General features: G+C 46.2%; 1 long non-coding RNA gene across 1 annotated transcript; it reads right to left on the bottom strand.

Moving 5' to 3' along the window:
* Window positions 1-14: 14 nt before the first annotated feature.
* LOC140843677 (uncharacterized) lies at window positions 15-14,015 on the bottom strand. The gene is made up of 4 exons (XR_012121704.1): window positions 13,661-14,015; window positions 12,133-12,201; window positions 4,008-4,170; window positions 15-1,872 (listed from the first exon to the last, which is right to left on the bottom strand). It is a non-coding gene; the product is annotated as an uncharacterized lncRNA (long non-coding RNA).
* Between the last annotated feature and the right edge of the window lie 2,686 nt (window positions 14,016-16,701).

Here is a 16,701-nt window from a genome sequence, read left to right as displayed (position 1 = left end):
ACAATCAAGCACAGTATTGACGTCAGTGGTAGCTGGGCAAAGGTAGGCACAGCAGGGCTCCTTCAGTTGTTCATGGAATGAGTAACAGGATGTTCTTTGTTCTCCATTCCTGCCACATCAGCAAGTGGGGGAAGGGGCATCAGCCCGCTCCCCACATCTCCCCCTTTTTTATTTTATAAGAGGGTGACAGTGCCTGTCTTAGGTGTTCCTGGATGACTCATCTGGACTTACCCATCATTGGTACTCGCATTCCATCATGAGGGCCCTGTCTTAGGTTGCCAGAGGTCTCCAAGACACTTACCCGTTGTTGACTATCCTGTCCCCTTCTCCACATCCATATAAGGAGGGTGGCATTTAAGAGCTAGCATATGGGTCTTGGAACCCAGTTGCAAAAAGGACCATAATCCTAGTTTGATGACACAAGGTAAGTTATCAATAATATCATTACAAGAAGACATAGCAGAGCAGTTGCAATGGATAACAGAAAATGGGGCAAGTCTCCCAACTTGCCGAAAGGAGAGGCTGCATGCTTGAGGGTGTCTAGGATATCTTGAATGGTTTTAACAGGATCAAACCACAGTTCTTCATTTTGCATATCAAGTATTTCCTTAGGTATGTCTAGAAAAATCTTTGGTGAAATTATCAGTAAGCCATATGCCCTGTAGGTGATTCTTCACTGTTTCCCAACTATACTTAAATTGATTATACACTTTAGATGTGACACAAGTTTCATTATAAGATGCATGACATTTCAATTGGTGCCTTAACTTTAGGCCCTGAACCTCTTCACCCAAATACATGACCATGTCATACAGGACATTAAGCTTATGACTTATTTTCTTATCAATATTTCCTTTATCATTAAGAGCCTGAGTTGCATTTTGGGTCAAACCATTGACATAGATTGCAGTTTGTAGATTCCCAGTTAATGCTACAGCTGCTACAGTAGAAGATACAATAAAGGAAATTAAAGATAACAACCCTACAGTAATGAGGCCCACAGCTCTCTTGGGACAGTCTAGAGCTTTCTTCAATTCTATCAACACTTACAGGCCATTATCATCATACCAAGGTCCCATGTGGTTCATGGGAATCAAAAGGAAAGGGGGTTGCTTAAATAAAAGAACCATGGTATTGTTGGACACAGAAGAGATGCAGCTAGTGAGACTGCAATTTTTACAGGCAATGCAAAACATATTTTCCTGATGTCATATTAATAGAAATAGACCCTACAACAGCACATGGGGGGGCAATGCAAGCCGCCACATGTGTATCATTGTTTACATTAACGCTTGTACTATTATCCCAATCTAACCCTCCCATAGCCCCCCCTATTTTCCACCAAGAGGTTTGAGGATACCCATCTGGAGTGTACCAAAGTCCCATAGAGAGTCCTCTGTATTGCGGGGCCAGCGTCTTTGAATTTGGTCCTTAAGAGCAGTCCACAATGTAAAGTTCTTTAGTGATGTTCATCTGCTGTGGCCATTCATCACCTGTGCCCGCAAGTGAAGGGGAGCCCTTGCACTTTGCCCAGGGTAGTGGCAATGTGTCATTTTTAAGTGAAGATGAAGATGTAAGCACACTGCACACACGGTGGTCAGAAGGCAAGGTGCCGTTGCTCCTATTGCTAGGTGTTCCGATGGGCCTCCCAAAATGTCAGAATCATTGGAGTAAATCTGTACCTCAGGAGACTTCCAACTGACTGGATGGAGCAGAGGAGGGTCAGGAACATACGCCCAATATATGCGCTGAACTGCTTGCTCCGCTGCTTGCTCTTCAGCTGGGGTCCTCCAGAGCTGGAGCAGGATCAGGAGGAATATGGTCTGCATGATGCACCAGCCTTTCTGGCAACCACCTCGGGCCCTCAGCATCCTGTGGAAAGACACAAACGTGTCCTCGCTCCCAAAGAAGGATGGGATCTGGACCTTGCCATGCCCTGGTCAGAGGATCTTACCATTGCACCTGTGTGAGGGGCGGATGACCGCCAGAGCACCAAAAGCGCTCTGTGGAACTGCATCCCGCAAGGTCTAGAGTTAAAAATTTTTAAATATAGAGTGCATGCGATAAATAATTCAAAGATGTAACGGGGTATAACTCCCCCTTCTTAATTTTATTGAGCTGGGCTTTCAAAGTGCCATGGGCTCTTTCAACAATGCCTTGGCCCTGGGGATTATAGGGGATGCCTGTCTTGTGGGCAATACCCCATTGTGCACAAAATGTGCGAAAGCGGCAACTGGTGTAGCCAGATCCATTGTCCATTTTAATCAGCTTGGGAATGCCCATAACAGCAAAGCAAGAGAGGCAATGGCGAATAACTTGTGAAGTGAATTCTCCAGAGAGAGCGGTAGCATGCAAGAAACCTGAATAGGTGTCAATGGTAACATGAACATATTTTAATTTTCCAAATTCAGGGATGTGCGTGACATCCATCTGCCACAGGTGATTTGGCAGGAGGCCACGAGGGTTGACACCAAGTTGTGGAAGGTTGAAATGCTCAGGACAGGTTGAGCATCATTCAACAATTTGTCTCACAGCTTCTCTAGTGATGTGAAAATATTTGTGAAGACTATGACTGTTTTGATGATGTAATGAGTGAGAGTGCATAGCCTTTTCTATTTGTGTAAGGCCTACGCAGCACGTGGCTGCATCAGCTAATGCATTACCTTCATTCAAAGGACCTGGTAACATAGTGTGAGCACGTATGTGACCTATATAACAGCACTCTGTCCCCTGTTGAAGCAAAGACTGCATCTGTACAAAAAGCTGCTGGATGGCTGTAGTAGAAGTGTCAATGAGAGGAACAGTCTCCAGTTGGGAGACAGCATTGACTACATACTGGCTGTCTAAGTAGAGATTAAATGAGGATGAAAAGTGGAGCAGTGGGGACATATTTATTGCAGGCCTCTTTCAGCTCTTTCAACTGTTTGAAAGGAAATGGCACATGTTGTCTGAATACCTCTCTGTTGTCACCTGGCCATTCTAACACTGGATAGACAAAAAATTCTTGTGTGTCCTCTCTCTGATCTTGAGCTTGTTGTAGTACTGCCTCAAGAGGAGTAACTTTTCTCTGTCTCTTCGCATATTAACTGGGAGCATACGAGGCTTTTCCTCCTTAGACTCTAAGGGCTGTTTTTCTTTCTGTTCTAAACCCTTCTCTGTCTTTCGCTCCACTGTTTTCTCTTTAGTTTGTTCTGAGGATATAGGCTGAAAAGGATCAAAACCTGCCCTTTCAAGGGGAGCTGTTTCAGCCTTACTCACAGGGGAGTCTCTTCTCTTGGGGTGCGGCTGTCCCATCTTTTGCTGCGCTTCTAAGGCTAAAGTAAGCCACTTCAGGGTGCCCTGAATTTCATTCCACTGCTCTTCAAAAGGTATTCTGGATGGGTCTGCGGTGACTGTCCACATTGCTGTGAGCAGGGATGGGTAAACTTTCTTGCTAGAGCCTATGGAGGCTATCTCTATTGTTTGTATCTCCTTATCACAAAGTTGAACTAAAGCTTCCTCCACTACAGGGCTCTGTTCCTCCTCCATCTCCTCGTCCGAGCCGCTGTCTGGTTCGTGATAAGATGGCTCCTGCCCTTCCGGCGCTTCTAATGGCGGAGCAGACAGGGAGATGGCTGGAGAAGCAAGATTGCTGTCGTTTTCCTTAGTGGCTTGACCCATACCAAGGGCATGCTCTTTCACATTTTCTATCTTAAATCCTTCATGCCTAAGATGTAAAGAATCTCTAATCAAGGTCCATAGTCCAAAAGTATCTACTGGAACCTTCTTTGGTCCATGGGCAGAATAATAAGTTTGTAATCCCTCTCCTACCTTATTCCATAAATCTATGTCTACTGTCCCTTCTCCTGGAAACCACGGGCAGACTTCCTTAATATAGTCTAAAAATCTTTCTAATTGGGGCTTCCCTACTATAATTCCCCTAATAGCCAATAATTTCTTCAACCTGCAGACATAAAGCTGTTTGCTTCCTGCCTGTCGCATATTGGACTCCCAGAAAAATCACTTACCACATCCACGTTGCTTGCACGCCTCTTCTCTCGCACATCTTCTCTAGTTACCCTGGCCAGGGCTTTCTCTTCTCGACGTGGTGGCCCTCACCTTCTCCCTCTCCTTCAGGTCCCTGTTTGGGCGCCACTTGACGTGGTCCGGCCACGCCGAGTCGAGCAGGTCCTGAAGTACGGAAGGGGGCAAAGAAAACAAAGAAAGACAGAAAGAACAGGGAGGGCTGATGCTCCTGCACATTGCGAGCAAAGCTTTATTAGAGTCCAGAGTATTTATACAGTGTTGGGGACCACCTTTGTCTTCTCACATGTTTGTAGGCAGAATGGGAAAGCACCTTCCCCCATGTCTGAGCTCAGCATGGGAAAGCACCAGCTTGAGAACAACCGGTGCAGTCCTTGGAAGTTATCTGTCCACAAAAACATATCTTGTCCCCGAAGACGAGCCAAGACTCCTCACTCTGAAAATAGGGAGACCTTGAAGATGTCTGGAAACACCGCCCCTGCTTCTGGCTATGCCCTTCCTCCACTTGCCGATGTGGCGGGAATGGGGAACAAAGAACATTCTGTTTATGCATTCCATGAGCAACTAACTGGAACCCTGTTGAGCCTACCTTTGCCCGGTTACCGCTGACGTCAATACTGTGCTTGATTGTCTATTGGATAATGCTATGTCCTGGAGTCATGTAACCCCACTGCATTATATAAACCCTGGACCTTCATTAAATTTTTGCTGGCAATGCACAGGAGCGTCAGCCCTCCCAGCTCTTTCTGTCTTTCTTTCTTTTCTTTGCCCCCTTCTGCACTTCAGGACCTGCTCGACTAAGCACGGCTGGACCGCGTCAATACAGCAAAGAAGGCACACTATTCCAGGAAATAGCATTATCCAATAGACAATCAAGCACAGTATTGACGTCAGTGGTAGCCGGGCAAAGGTAGGCACAGCAGGGCTCCTTCAGTTGTTCATGGAATGCGTAAACAGGATGTTCTTTGTTCTCCATTCCTGCCACATCAGCAAGTGGGGGAAGGGGCATCAGCCCACTCCCCACACCCGGCCCATTCTCAGCCCAGGCCCAAACTCGCCCTGAGTGCCGCCCGCCACACCCTGAACTCAGCCGCACCCTTCTCAGCCCAGACTCCACAAAGACCCCGTTCCCCATCGCAGGCCTTCTTCCTCCGGCCCCTGAAGAGGAGCGCTCAGCAGGCGATGCACAGAAAGCTTCTCCTTACCTTTCCCTACTGCAGCTCCTCAGGAAACTGAGCTGTCACTGTGGACACGGCCCGTGTCATGGAGCGACGCAGGGGAGCCGGAGCAATTCCAGCACCAGTCAGAGCTGGGAGAAAAGGCCTGCATCCTGACCGTGCATGTGCCCCGCTGGTCAACAAAGAGGGCAGAGGCACCACTTGCGGGTCACGGTGAGCAGGGCAGGACCGCTCTCACAGCTCAGGGAAGGTGGTGCCCCCTTGTGGCTAAACTGATGAACCACAAATCTTTGGAAATTCAAGTCACAATGGGCACAAATGTCCTGTGTCTTCTCCACTTTGAGAGTGAAATGAGTGAAATAAAGTAGACACAGGCTTTACAACTTACACCAAAATTAACTCAAAATTCCCCATAGGAATGTTCCTTAGAAAACTAAAAATAGAAATACCAATTGACCTGGGAATTCCACTCTTAGGAGTTTACCCAAAGAATATAATTTCTCAGATTCAAAAAGACCTATGCAGCCCTATATTTGTTTCAGCAATATTTGCAATAGTCAAGATATGGAAGCAACCTAAGTGTCCATCAGTAGATGGATCGATAAAGAAGTTGTGGTACATAAACACAATGTGCCGGAGTCCAGCTCAAGCGGGGAGGTGTGAAGCTCAAAAGGATGAGACAGAGTCGGTGCATGGAGAGACAGGACACAGAGTGCAATGGAGGTGGTCTCTCAAAAAAGTGCTGATGACAACTACCATTTTGCACAAGGATATGATTATTTTTTATTGTTCTGTTGATTAATTGGTATAGGCAGTTGAGTAATAGGTATAGGCAAGCTTTTTCTTTCTTCTTCTTTCTAATCTATTCATGGTTGGTCAAGTGTTAGGTGATCGTTTTCTGTTCCTTGACCAAAACTTTTCCTGGCAACATGTACTCTATTGTGTTTTATGTTTCTATGCTATGCAGCTTCTAGGTAGTGCATGTGACCACAGGAGCATGCAGCATGTAGCAGTGACTATGGAGCCTATCATCTCAGGATGAAATACAGGTCACTCACTACCCCAGTTAGCTAGGCAGGTATCATCTATATTTTTAATACAATGGCTACACTTTATATTCTCATAATATTTATTCTATCATAGGTAGATGCAAGATAAAGATAGAAAGCATGATTTAGAACTGTAAGAAGGCAACTGTAGATGATCAGGTTTGTGCCTATAGACTAGGTATTAATCCAAGCCAGACAAGAGAAACAAAACATCCACAGGTGTAGACGATTTCTCTCAAAACTGGGGGGTGAGGTTCAAGTCTCACCTCTGTTGGACCCTATTTTCTCACCTGATGGCCCCCCTGTGACTGTGCCTGTCTTAGGTTGTTCTTCCCTTAAGGAATCTTACCTGTCTCTGGCTAACCAGCCATCTTCTGGGGCCATACAGGGAGATGTAAAGCTGGTAAGTGAGAGAGAAATAATGTTCTTTGAAAATGTTAGCTTTTCACTTCTTTGCAGATTTATGCCCCGTGGCTTCTATGCCCAGCACTTGTCTTGAGGTATGCTTATCACTTGGAAGAATTATGGTACTTGGTAATTTTATGTATGAGGCACAAATTCTAGTAAAGGGCTGTAATTAGGAAGGAAGAAGAAAAACTATAGAAGTAGTAGATGGAAGAAAACATGAGAAGATTGATTAAGTGTCGAACAGGGTTATTCCATTCAGTATTCCCCTATAACTCTATTTCTCTACTTTTCCTATAAAACTCTTCATCACTAATTTCACTAGCATTACAAAAAAGAGGGGCATTCCCACTTAGGTGGAGATGGGGTAGTCAGTGTTTGACTAGCTACCTGCAGGTTTGGTATTCTATGCCAAGATTGCCATCTGGCCTCTGTGTGTTCTATTTTTCAGGACCACTATCCTGAAAAGCTTCTGGGAGGTTTATCTTCTCCTTCTTTCCATGCAGCTTAGCAAAGGTTAGCTTAGCCCTTGGCAACAATGCAAGCAAACACAAAGCCAATAGTATAAAGGAGAATAACAAAATCAAGGTGGGTAATAGAGGGAGCCAGCTGTGAAGGCCCTTGATTTGTGGGGGGTCTTTCTCCAGCCTGAGCTTTGCTACACAGCTTGAGTAGCATGGCTCCCATAAAAAATGGAATACTACTCAGTTGTAAGAAAAAAACAAATCCTACCATTTGCAACAACATGGATGGAGCTGGAAGATATTATGCTCAGTGAAATAAGCCAGGTGGAGAAAGCCAAATACCAAATGATTTCCCTTATTTGTGGAGTATAACAGCAAAGTAAAACTGAAGGACCGAAACAGCAGCAGACTCACAGACTCCAAGAAGGGACTAGCAGTTAACCAAAGGGGAGGGTGGGGGAGGGCAGGTGAGGAGGGAGGGAGAAGGGGATTGAGGGGTATTATGATTGGCACACATGATGTGGGGGATCACGGGAAAGACAGTGTAGAACAGAGAAGACAAGTAGTGCCTCTGTGGCATCTTACTACACTGATGGACAGTGACTGCAACGGGGTACAGAGGGGACTCGATAATACAGGTGAATGTAGTAACCACAGTGATTTTTCATGTGAAACCTTCATAAGAGTGTATATCAATAATACCTTAATTTTAAAAAAATTTTTTAATGGGACACTCATTAAAAAAATTCTCCATAGGCAAATTTTTTATGCAAAATTATAAAATTTGTAGGTAAAAGCAAAATCTACACAACCTTGAAGACTTTCAATACCCAAAACCAAAGGCCTATCCACAAAAGAAAAATAATCACATGGGCTTTATAGAATTATAATTTCTACTCTAAAAGACCTTGCTCAGAGAACCCAAACACAAGACACAAACTGAAAGAAAATATTTTCAAAATACATATTTGATAAAGGATTTGTACTCAAGATATATAAAAATCCATAAAACAAAAATGAGCCATTAAAAATATTTTACAATTTAAAAAAAAGTCTCACCTTAACATCCAAGAATTACATCACCAGTATTTAGACAACTGCTTTGAAAAACCATGCCCCAACAAAAGCCACCATGCAATTTTACACATAGCTCTGTTCATAAAGGCTAAAAACTTAAAGAAATCAGGATGTGTTTCAGCAGATGAATGCTTTGGCAAATTGGGGTACATCCATTACATTTCACTACAACTTGTACAGTGAACTGTACAGTGATTTGCCCAGTGAGGCTGGTGCCTTGATCACTGGAGGTTACACGTCTACCCCACATGAGAAATGGTTTCTAACAGCTTCTTTGGGATTATGAAGGCATAGGCCTTGGGCCAGCAGAAGGTGTCATTCTTCCCTGTGGGGTTGGAACGCATCGCCCTCCCAGTACACAACATGGATGCGTTCACCAACCTGGAACCTCTCCAAAATCCATATTTTGAGACACTGGTATGATGTATTATTAACTCCATTTCTATCCCCTCCCCTTTCTCTGGAGAATGGAGGGGTGAGGCTGAAAATCTCAAACTTCTAATCATGGCTTGGGCTTCCTGCCTGTCAGACACCCAGAAGAACCCACCCAGAACCACCTACTTAGAAAAAAAGATGCCACATTTACTCAGGAAATCCCCAGAGCTTTAGGAGCCCAGTGTCAGGATTGAGGCACAGACCAACATACATGTTTTCTACTGTACTTCCATGTTCATGGTGGCTAATCCCAGGCAGAGGGTTGGGAAGTCGTGTTTCCACTATCCCAGGAGAAGGGGGATTTAAAACAGAAACTAAGTTGAGTTATACAAAAAATATAACGTATAACGTGTGACCCCAAGATGTACAGACTGAGATTCCAAATAAAAGGCTGATTTAGCTATAGTGACAAGTATCAGCTTCCACAGCTATTTGAGGGTCTGACAGGCTGTGTCTCTAACTGTCCGTTTGCAGCTCTGGGTGGGGAGTGAAGGCCCCTCCCCCAGGGTGATGGAAAGAGCCTTGTGCTCAGAGGAGAAGCCTGTCTTTTTAAAAATTCCACATTAAATAATGTGAACATTAATAAAATACTAAGAATAGAATTAAGGTTCAAATGTTGTATATTGAAAATTATAAAACATTGATAATTTAAAAAGTAAGAAAGATTTAATACATGTAAAGTCTACTCATGTTGATGGAAAGACTTAAACACTGTTAAGGTGACAATGACACAAATGCAACCTACAGAGTCAACGTGATTTCTTTGAAAATTCACAGGTTTTAATGTACCAGCTGATCCTGACATGTGGAATTTCAAGGGAACCCAAAGAGCCCTTGAAAACAATCTTGACAAAGAAAATCAAGCTGAAGGCTCAAAGCCCCCAATATCTTATCTTAGTACAAAGTAACAGTAAATAAAACACTGTGACACTGGCATAAACATACACAGTTGGCCCATGGACAGCAGGGGTGTGAACTGCCCAGGTCCACTTGAGGGGATTTTTTTCCACAAATATATAGAAAAAATGTTTAAAGGCTTAAGACGATTTGAAACATTTGCTTTTTTCTAACTTACCTTACTGTTAGAATACAGCATAAAACATGTATAATGTACAAAATATGCGTTAATTGACTGTTTATATCATTGGTAACTCTTTCAGTCAAAATAGGCAATCAGATTTAGGATAATACTTAAGTTTGGGGGAGTGAGATATTTTATGTGGATTCTGACTCTGTGGGATGTCAGCTACACAAAACCCCATGTTGTCAAAGGTCAACTGTACGTATAGATCAACAAAACTGAGTGGAAAGCCCAGAAGTGACCCCAACCATCTACAGTCAATTGCTTTCTAACAAGGGTGGACAACATTAAATTAGGGAAAGAATGGTCTTTTCAGCAAACGCTGATGGGCAAATGACTGTCCATGTACGGAGGAATGAAACTGAACCCTTAACTCATGTCACAGACAAAAATTAACTCAAAATAAAGGGCTTACATAATAGGTAAATGTATGGACTCTAGAAGAAAACATGAGGATAAACGTTCATGACCTTGGATTTAGCCATGGTTTCTCAGATCTGACACCAAAGGACAAGCAATGGAAGAAAGCATAAATTAGAGTTCCCCCAAATTAAAAACTTTTCTGCATCAAAAGTCACCAACCAGAAAGTGAAAAACAGGCACAGAATGGAAGAAAATATCTCCACATTGTACATCTGACAAGAGCCTGTATCCCAGAAAACACCACAAACTTGTACCAGGCAACAAGACAACACCCAAATGTTTAAAGCGGATGAAAAATTCCAAGCAAGACGTACAAACGTTCAACAAGCACATGAACACAGCAGTACTTGCTATGGAAATGCAAATTAAACCACAGTGACCACCCCCTGCAAGCACACCGCAGTGGCCGTCCTCAGGAAAATTCAAAGTCACGTGTTGCCAAGGATGTAGAGGAATTGGAGCCCCTAACCTTTGCTTGTGGAAATATAAAACATGCAGCTTGTGTACAACAGCTTGGCATTTCCTCATAATATATAATACAATTACCTAATTGTGGGTAAACACCCACTCCTAGATAACTACCCCAAAGAAATGAAAAAACTGTTCAAACAGAAACTGGCCCATGAGTTCTTGGCAGCACTGGTCACCACAGCAAAAAGGTAGAAACAACTCAAATGCCCTTCAAGGGGTGAATGGATGAACAAAACAGGGTTGATCCATAAACTGCATTATTCTGCCAAATATGGAAATAAAGAAACATGGTCCAAGGCTGCTTTGAAAACGGTGTGTGGGTACCATTTGCAACAACATGGATGGGGCTGGAGGACATTATGCTCAGTGAAATAAGTCAGTCGGAGAAAGACAAATGCCAAATGATTTCCCTCATTTACGGAGTATAACAATGAAGCAAAACTGAAGGAACAAAATAGCAGCAGACTCGGAGACTCCAAGAATGAACTAGTGGTTACCAAAGGGGAGGGGTGCGGGAGGGCGGGTGGGGAGGGAGGGAGAACGGGATTGAGGGGTATTATGTTCAGTACACATGGTGTGGGGGTCACAGGGAGAACAATGTAGCACAGAGAAGGCACATAGTGGATCTATGGCGTCTTACTACACTGATGGACAGTGACTGCATTGGGGTATGGGTGGGGACTTGATAATATGGGTAAATGTAGTAACCACATTAGTTTTTCATGCCTTCATAAGAGTGTATATCAATCATGCATTAATAAAAATTAATTGATTAATTAATTAAAACAGAGGGGGGCATCCCCAGAAACTGGAGCACAGAATTAACATATGATTAGCAATTACATTTCTGGGCATTTGCTCAAATGACATGAAAGCAGGGACTTAGATATTTGCACACCCATGTTCACAGCTGCATGATTCACAACAGCCAAAAGGTGGAGACAACCTGGGTGTCCAGAGACACATAAAAAAATGTGGTCTCTACACAACAAAGTAAACAAGGAGTCCTAGAACATGCTACACAGATGGACCCTAAAACCATTATGCTCAGTGAAATGCACCCCTCAAAGAAGAACAAATATTATGTGATCCCACTTATGTGAGGTCCTGGAAAGCCCAACTGAGGTAAAGTCTCGGGAACAGTTCCAGAAAAAGGAAACTGCCTCAGGATAGAAAGACGTGTGCACACAGCTGGGGCGCGTGGTGACAGCTGCGGTGGGTCTGCGCATTGGATTATCATGTGGAGACCCTAAGACTTCCCTCATTTGGGGTCAGGTGGTGGTTCCCTGGGAATGTGTCCCTGTTTGGGGAAGGCGCTCCAGCATTTTGTGTGAAGTGGCAACTGTGGCAAAGTGAGGCGCTGGGGAATTCAGTATAAAGAGAATTTTTATTCTGCAAGTTTTCTGTATGCTTGAAATTGCTGGAAATTAATTTACTTTGCAAAACAACCATGAGAAAAGCATCACACCGCGTCAAAAGGGGCCAAGCCCTCCCCATCCAGTTCAACTGAAGGGGGCGCTACTCACCTTACAGGGGTCCAGGAGTCATTAGAGGATCCCCTGTAGCCACTGGGCGTTAGGCATTGGGATGACCTGCTGTGGGATTTTAGACAAACAGTGGGATTTTAGAATCCCAGCTTCCCACATCACTCCACCAAAGACCTTATTAAAACTAAAAATGAATTCAATAAACTTTTAAGATACGAAACCAACATTAAAAAAGTCGGTTGCTTGTATTCACTAATAACCAACCATCAGAGAGATGAAGAAAGCAATGCCCTTTAAAACTGCATCATAAAGTATGAAGTGTTGTGGGTAAAATTGCAGTATTTCCAGAATCTCTTGCCTGGTCTCAGTGCATCTCCTTATCAGTGGGTGTTTCCAAGGGGTGGAGAGAAGTAGTCCGTCTCTATATCAACAGGTAATGACAAGGGTGAGGGAGGGCATATCTGCACTGGAGAAGTTGGGTGGGGCCCCTTCTTCTGCAGCCAGGTTGTGAGAGACACTGGCGAGCAGAAGCGTATGGCTGCTAGTAGGTAATAAACTGGTTTCTCCCACTTTATTTCTCCCTTTTACTGATTTCGGTTCAAAGGTACCTTGCCCCGGAATTTTCCCCTGGAGTTACAAGTACCTAAGAAGAAACTTAACCAAGGACGCGGGAGGCCTGAGCTCTGGAAACTGTGGACGCTGCGGACGTGGACGGGAAGAGTTAGATTATGACAAGTCTCCTCCGCCTACAGCAACGTGCAGTCGTGCCACCCCCACCGAAATTCCATCACACTTCTCACAGAAGCAGACACCTTACAGGCTGGATGGAACCCCACAGGACCCCAATCCCAAAACTGTTCTTGGAAAGCAGAGCTGGGGTGTCGCGCCCAGACTTCCCACTGCACTGCGGTGCTGCAGCAACTGAGACCCCGCGTGGCGCCGAAGCAGACGCGGGTGTGGAAACAGGCACCGGGTGCCCTCAACCCCCCAAACCCGCTCTTCCTGAGGAGCCAACCACGAAGCCCCGGTCCCAGGCTGTGGGTAGGGGCCGCCCTTGGGGAGCCGGGCTGAGTCAGCGCCTGAATGCGCCCCGGGGGTCTCCCAGGCGGCCTCCTCCCCGGGAGCCCTTCCCAGGAAACCGCCTGGTGTGCTCGGCACACAGCAAGAGCTGCGCCCCCGGTAAGCGGGCCGCCTCAGCAGCCAGGTTCCCTGACCCCACTCCCGTCTCAGAGCCTCGTTAGAAAGGACGCCTGGAGCAGGAGGGCGTCCCGCAGGTGCGGCCAATCCACCCGCCGCACGGGGCCCGGGGCGCGCGACGCGGAGACACAGGCTCCCGGGGACGCGCGGGACCCTGCGCACCTGCCTCGGCCCCGCCGTGCCCCGGCCCGAACTCACCCGCGCCCCGAACTCGCCCCGAGCATCGCCCGCCACGCCTGCAGCCCGAAATCACCCGCGCCCGCGGCGCCCCCAAACTCCGCGAAGACCCCGTTCCCCGCTGCCGGCCTTTCCTCCCCCGGCCCCGGTAGGGGAGCGCTTGGCAGGCAGTGCACGGGGAGCCTCTCCTCACCTTTCTGTCCCGCGGCTCCCGAGGAAACCGAGCTGTCACTGCGGACGCGGCCGGCGGGGTCCCGGGGCCGCAGCGGAGCCCAAGGAATCCCAGCTCCCGTTAGGAGAGCGACAAAGTCCCGGGGCCTGACCGCGCGTGCGCTGCGAGTTTCCAAAAATGGGGGCAGAGGCGCCGCCTCGTGGTTAAACGGATGAACCACAAATCTTTGTTAATTCAAACTCCCAATGGGCAGGACTGTTCCGTGTCTTCAATTCGTTGGAGACCATGCGGAATGAAATGAAGGTAGACACAGGCTGTACAGCTTACACGAAAACTCACTCAGAATTGTCCATAGACAAATTTTAGATGGAAAATTATAAAAATTTTAGTTAAAAGCTAGAAAACCTACACAATCTTGCTGATGACTTATAACAGTCAACACCAAAAGTCTACCAAAGAAAAATAACTAATCACGTGGGCTTTATATAATTAAAATTTTCTACTCTAAAAGACCTTGCTCGGAGAACCCAAAGACAAGACGGAAACTGGGAGAAAATATTTTCAAAATACGTATTTGATAAAGGATTAGTACTCAGGATATACAGAAATCCATAAAACAAAAAAGAACCATTAAAAAACATTTTACCATTAGAAAAAGATTCTCACCTTAGGATCCAAGAAGTGCACCTCCCATATTTACACAACTGCTTTGAACCACTATCCCAACCATAACCATCATGCAATTTTATGCAGCAGCACAATGGCTAAAAACTTAGAGATGTCAGAATGTTCTCCAGTAAATGAACAGATATGCAAATTGTGGTACACCCACGGGAAGGGGAGCAGACTATGCTTCTTTGGCACAGGATTATGTTCGGCTGATTAACTATTTTTAAAAACAGAGGATAATCTCTGGAAATTGAAAAGTTGCCCTGTTATAAGGAGCATTTGCTTTTATGCAGGAAATCCACATGTGTAAGGGTGCCTCCCTCTGTACTAGGAATGGAAGGATAACCAAATCTCTAGAAACTTTCATCAGTGGAGTTTGGCCTCGGCTCAAATTTGCATGACAACCATGCACTTGTGTTTATCCTGTTTAGTCTGATAACCTCCCAGTAACCTAGCTTCCCTCCTTCCCTAACACCTTTCTGGTTTTTAGCTGAAGATAGCTTTTTAGGTGGTAACTTGGGTCATTTTGGGGAGCTACTCAGCGTTCCTGGGTATCTCCCATGCACTCGGGAAGTATACATGTCATTACATTTCTGTCTACTTTTCTCCTGTTGAGCATTCTTTACTGTGGGCAGGCGGAGCAGCTGTCTCAGGCAGAAACCAAGAAGGGCAGGGGGGATATTCTGCCTCCCTTACACAAGGAATGGAAACTATTCAGCAACAGAAAGGAAGGAACCGCCAACCCGTGCAGAGACGTGGGTGAATCTGCTTGCATGATGCTAAGTGACAGGAGCCAACCTGAAGAGGCCACACACTGTGAGACCCCGTGTACATGACACTCTAGACAAGGCACAGCTACGGAGGTGGTAAACGGGCCATGGTGGGGAGTCTGGAGTGTCCCATGGGACCCTCCAGTGAGGGACACTGGCCACTATGTGTTTGTCTAAACCCATAGATCCTTAGAGCCCAACAATTAAATCATAATCTATTCAAATTAAGTCAGTTAGGATGTGAGAGTGTCCAAGGGTGGAATACAAAATTTAACAAAGAATCTAACTGTATTAGAAATCTCTGGGGGAAAGCTCACTGTTGGTGGTGAGACCTAAGGAAACTGGGAAATGAACAGAATCTGTAGACTAAAGGGAAAATGTACTGAACACAGATAGGAGACTGTGTTTTATCAGCTATTTCGATGCAGGTCCTTGCTGACAACCCTGAAAATACTACATCTGTAATCTGGGATGAGCAGTGGATTACGTAAGTGACAGTCGGAGCCAGGTTTCTCCCTGTTGGAGGCGGAAGTTACCGGTAAGCAAGGGGAGAAGGTTACAAGATCTATGCGATCATGGATCAGGCTGGAGACCTGCAGCTTGGTGTGGATGTGGGAAGCTCCACACACAAATCTTCATAGCTAGGCGCGTGAACATTGTGAAAGACGGACACTACCGGAGCCGTGTCAGAGTGTAGGTGAAGCGGCAGCTGGCGAGAAGCCGCCTCACCCACCTTTGTCTGAACTGGGCCAAAACGTTTGGAATGCACAAAACAGCCATCGTTTGAGTGGCCAGCAAGAGGACAGGCATCTGATGGAAAAATGTGATGGATGTGGACTTCCACAAGATAGACTCAGTGGTCAGTATGTAACCCAGAGTAGATTGGCTTGTTAAGACACCCATAGAAAGTTATTTTCTGTTTTTAGTTCATCTAACTGCCCGCCTTCCTTTTTCTCATAGAACCCCTTGTTTTCACCCTACAACTGGGAACACTATTTGGGTACCTACCTGAATCTGCGCTCTCCAAACTGAAATTATGTAATCCCGACTAAACTCTAGGTTGCCTCTCTGCAGGTGTTTCTTTTCAGATTGGCAACACAGACTGTGACTGACCACACACTCACGATTGGCAACACACACTGTGACTGACCACACACACACACACACACACACACACACACACACACACACCCTGCGTGGTCCACTGAGCACATGCAGCTCCCACAGATACCCTAACCCGTACCCTGACCAGTACCTGTTCCCTGACCCGCACCCTAACCCTACCACCCCTCCCAAACCCGCACCCTAACCCTGACCCCTAGAATTCCCTCCCCGCCGCCCTGGTGACGGTAGCTCCGCCGGCGCCCGCAGTCCAGGAGCCCGGCGAAGAGCACGGGGCTGAGGGTGAGGGAGCCGCAGGAGGAAGGCAGGAGTTGTCCTGAGTCCAGGCGCTGTGGGCGGGGAGGCGGCACAGCGACAGGACGGGGAACGGCCCGCCGGCGACAGGCGGGCGACGGGGGCTGGGAGCGAGCCGAGCCCCTCCAGGGGGGCCGGCAGGTAACGGAGCCCCGCGCGGGGCGGGGAAGGACCGGAAGGGAGCCCCCGGGGGGAGGCTGCAGGGCA

The sequence above is a fragment of the Manis javanica genome, chromosome 10, assembly GCF_040802235.1.
Source record: "Manis javanica isolate MJ-LG chromosome 10, MJ_LKY, whole genome shotgun sequence".
Taxonomy (NCBI): Eukaryota; Metazoa; Chordata; class Mammalia; order Pholidota; family Manidae; genus Manis; species Manis javanica.
This window is presented reverse-complemented; position numbering and strand designations above follow the sequence as displayed.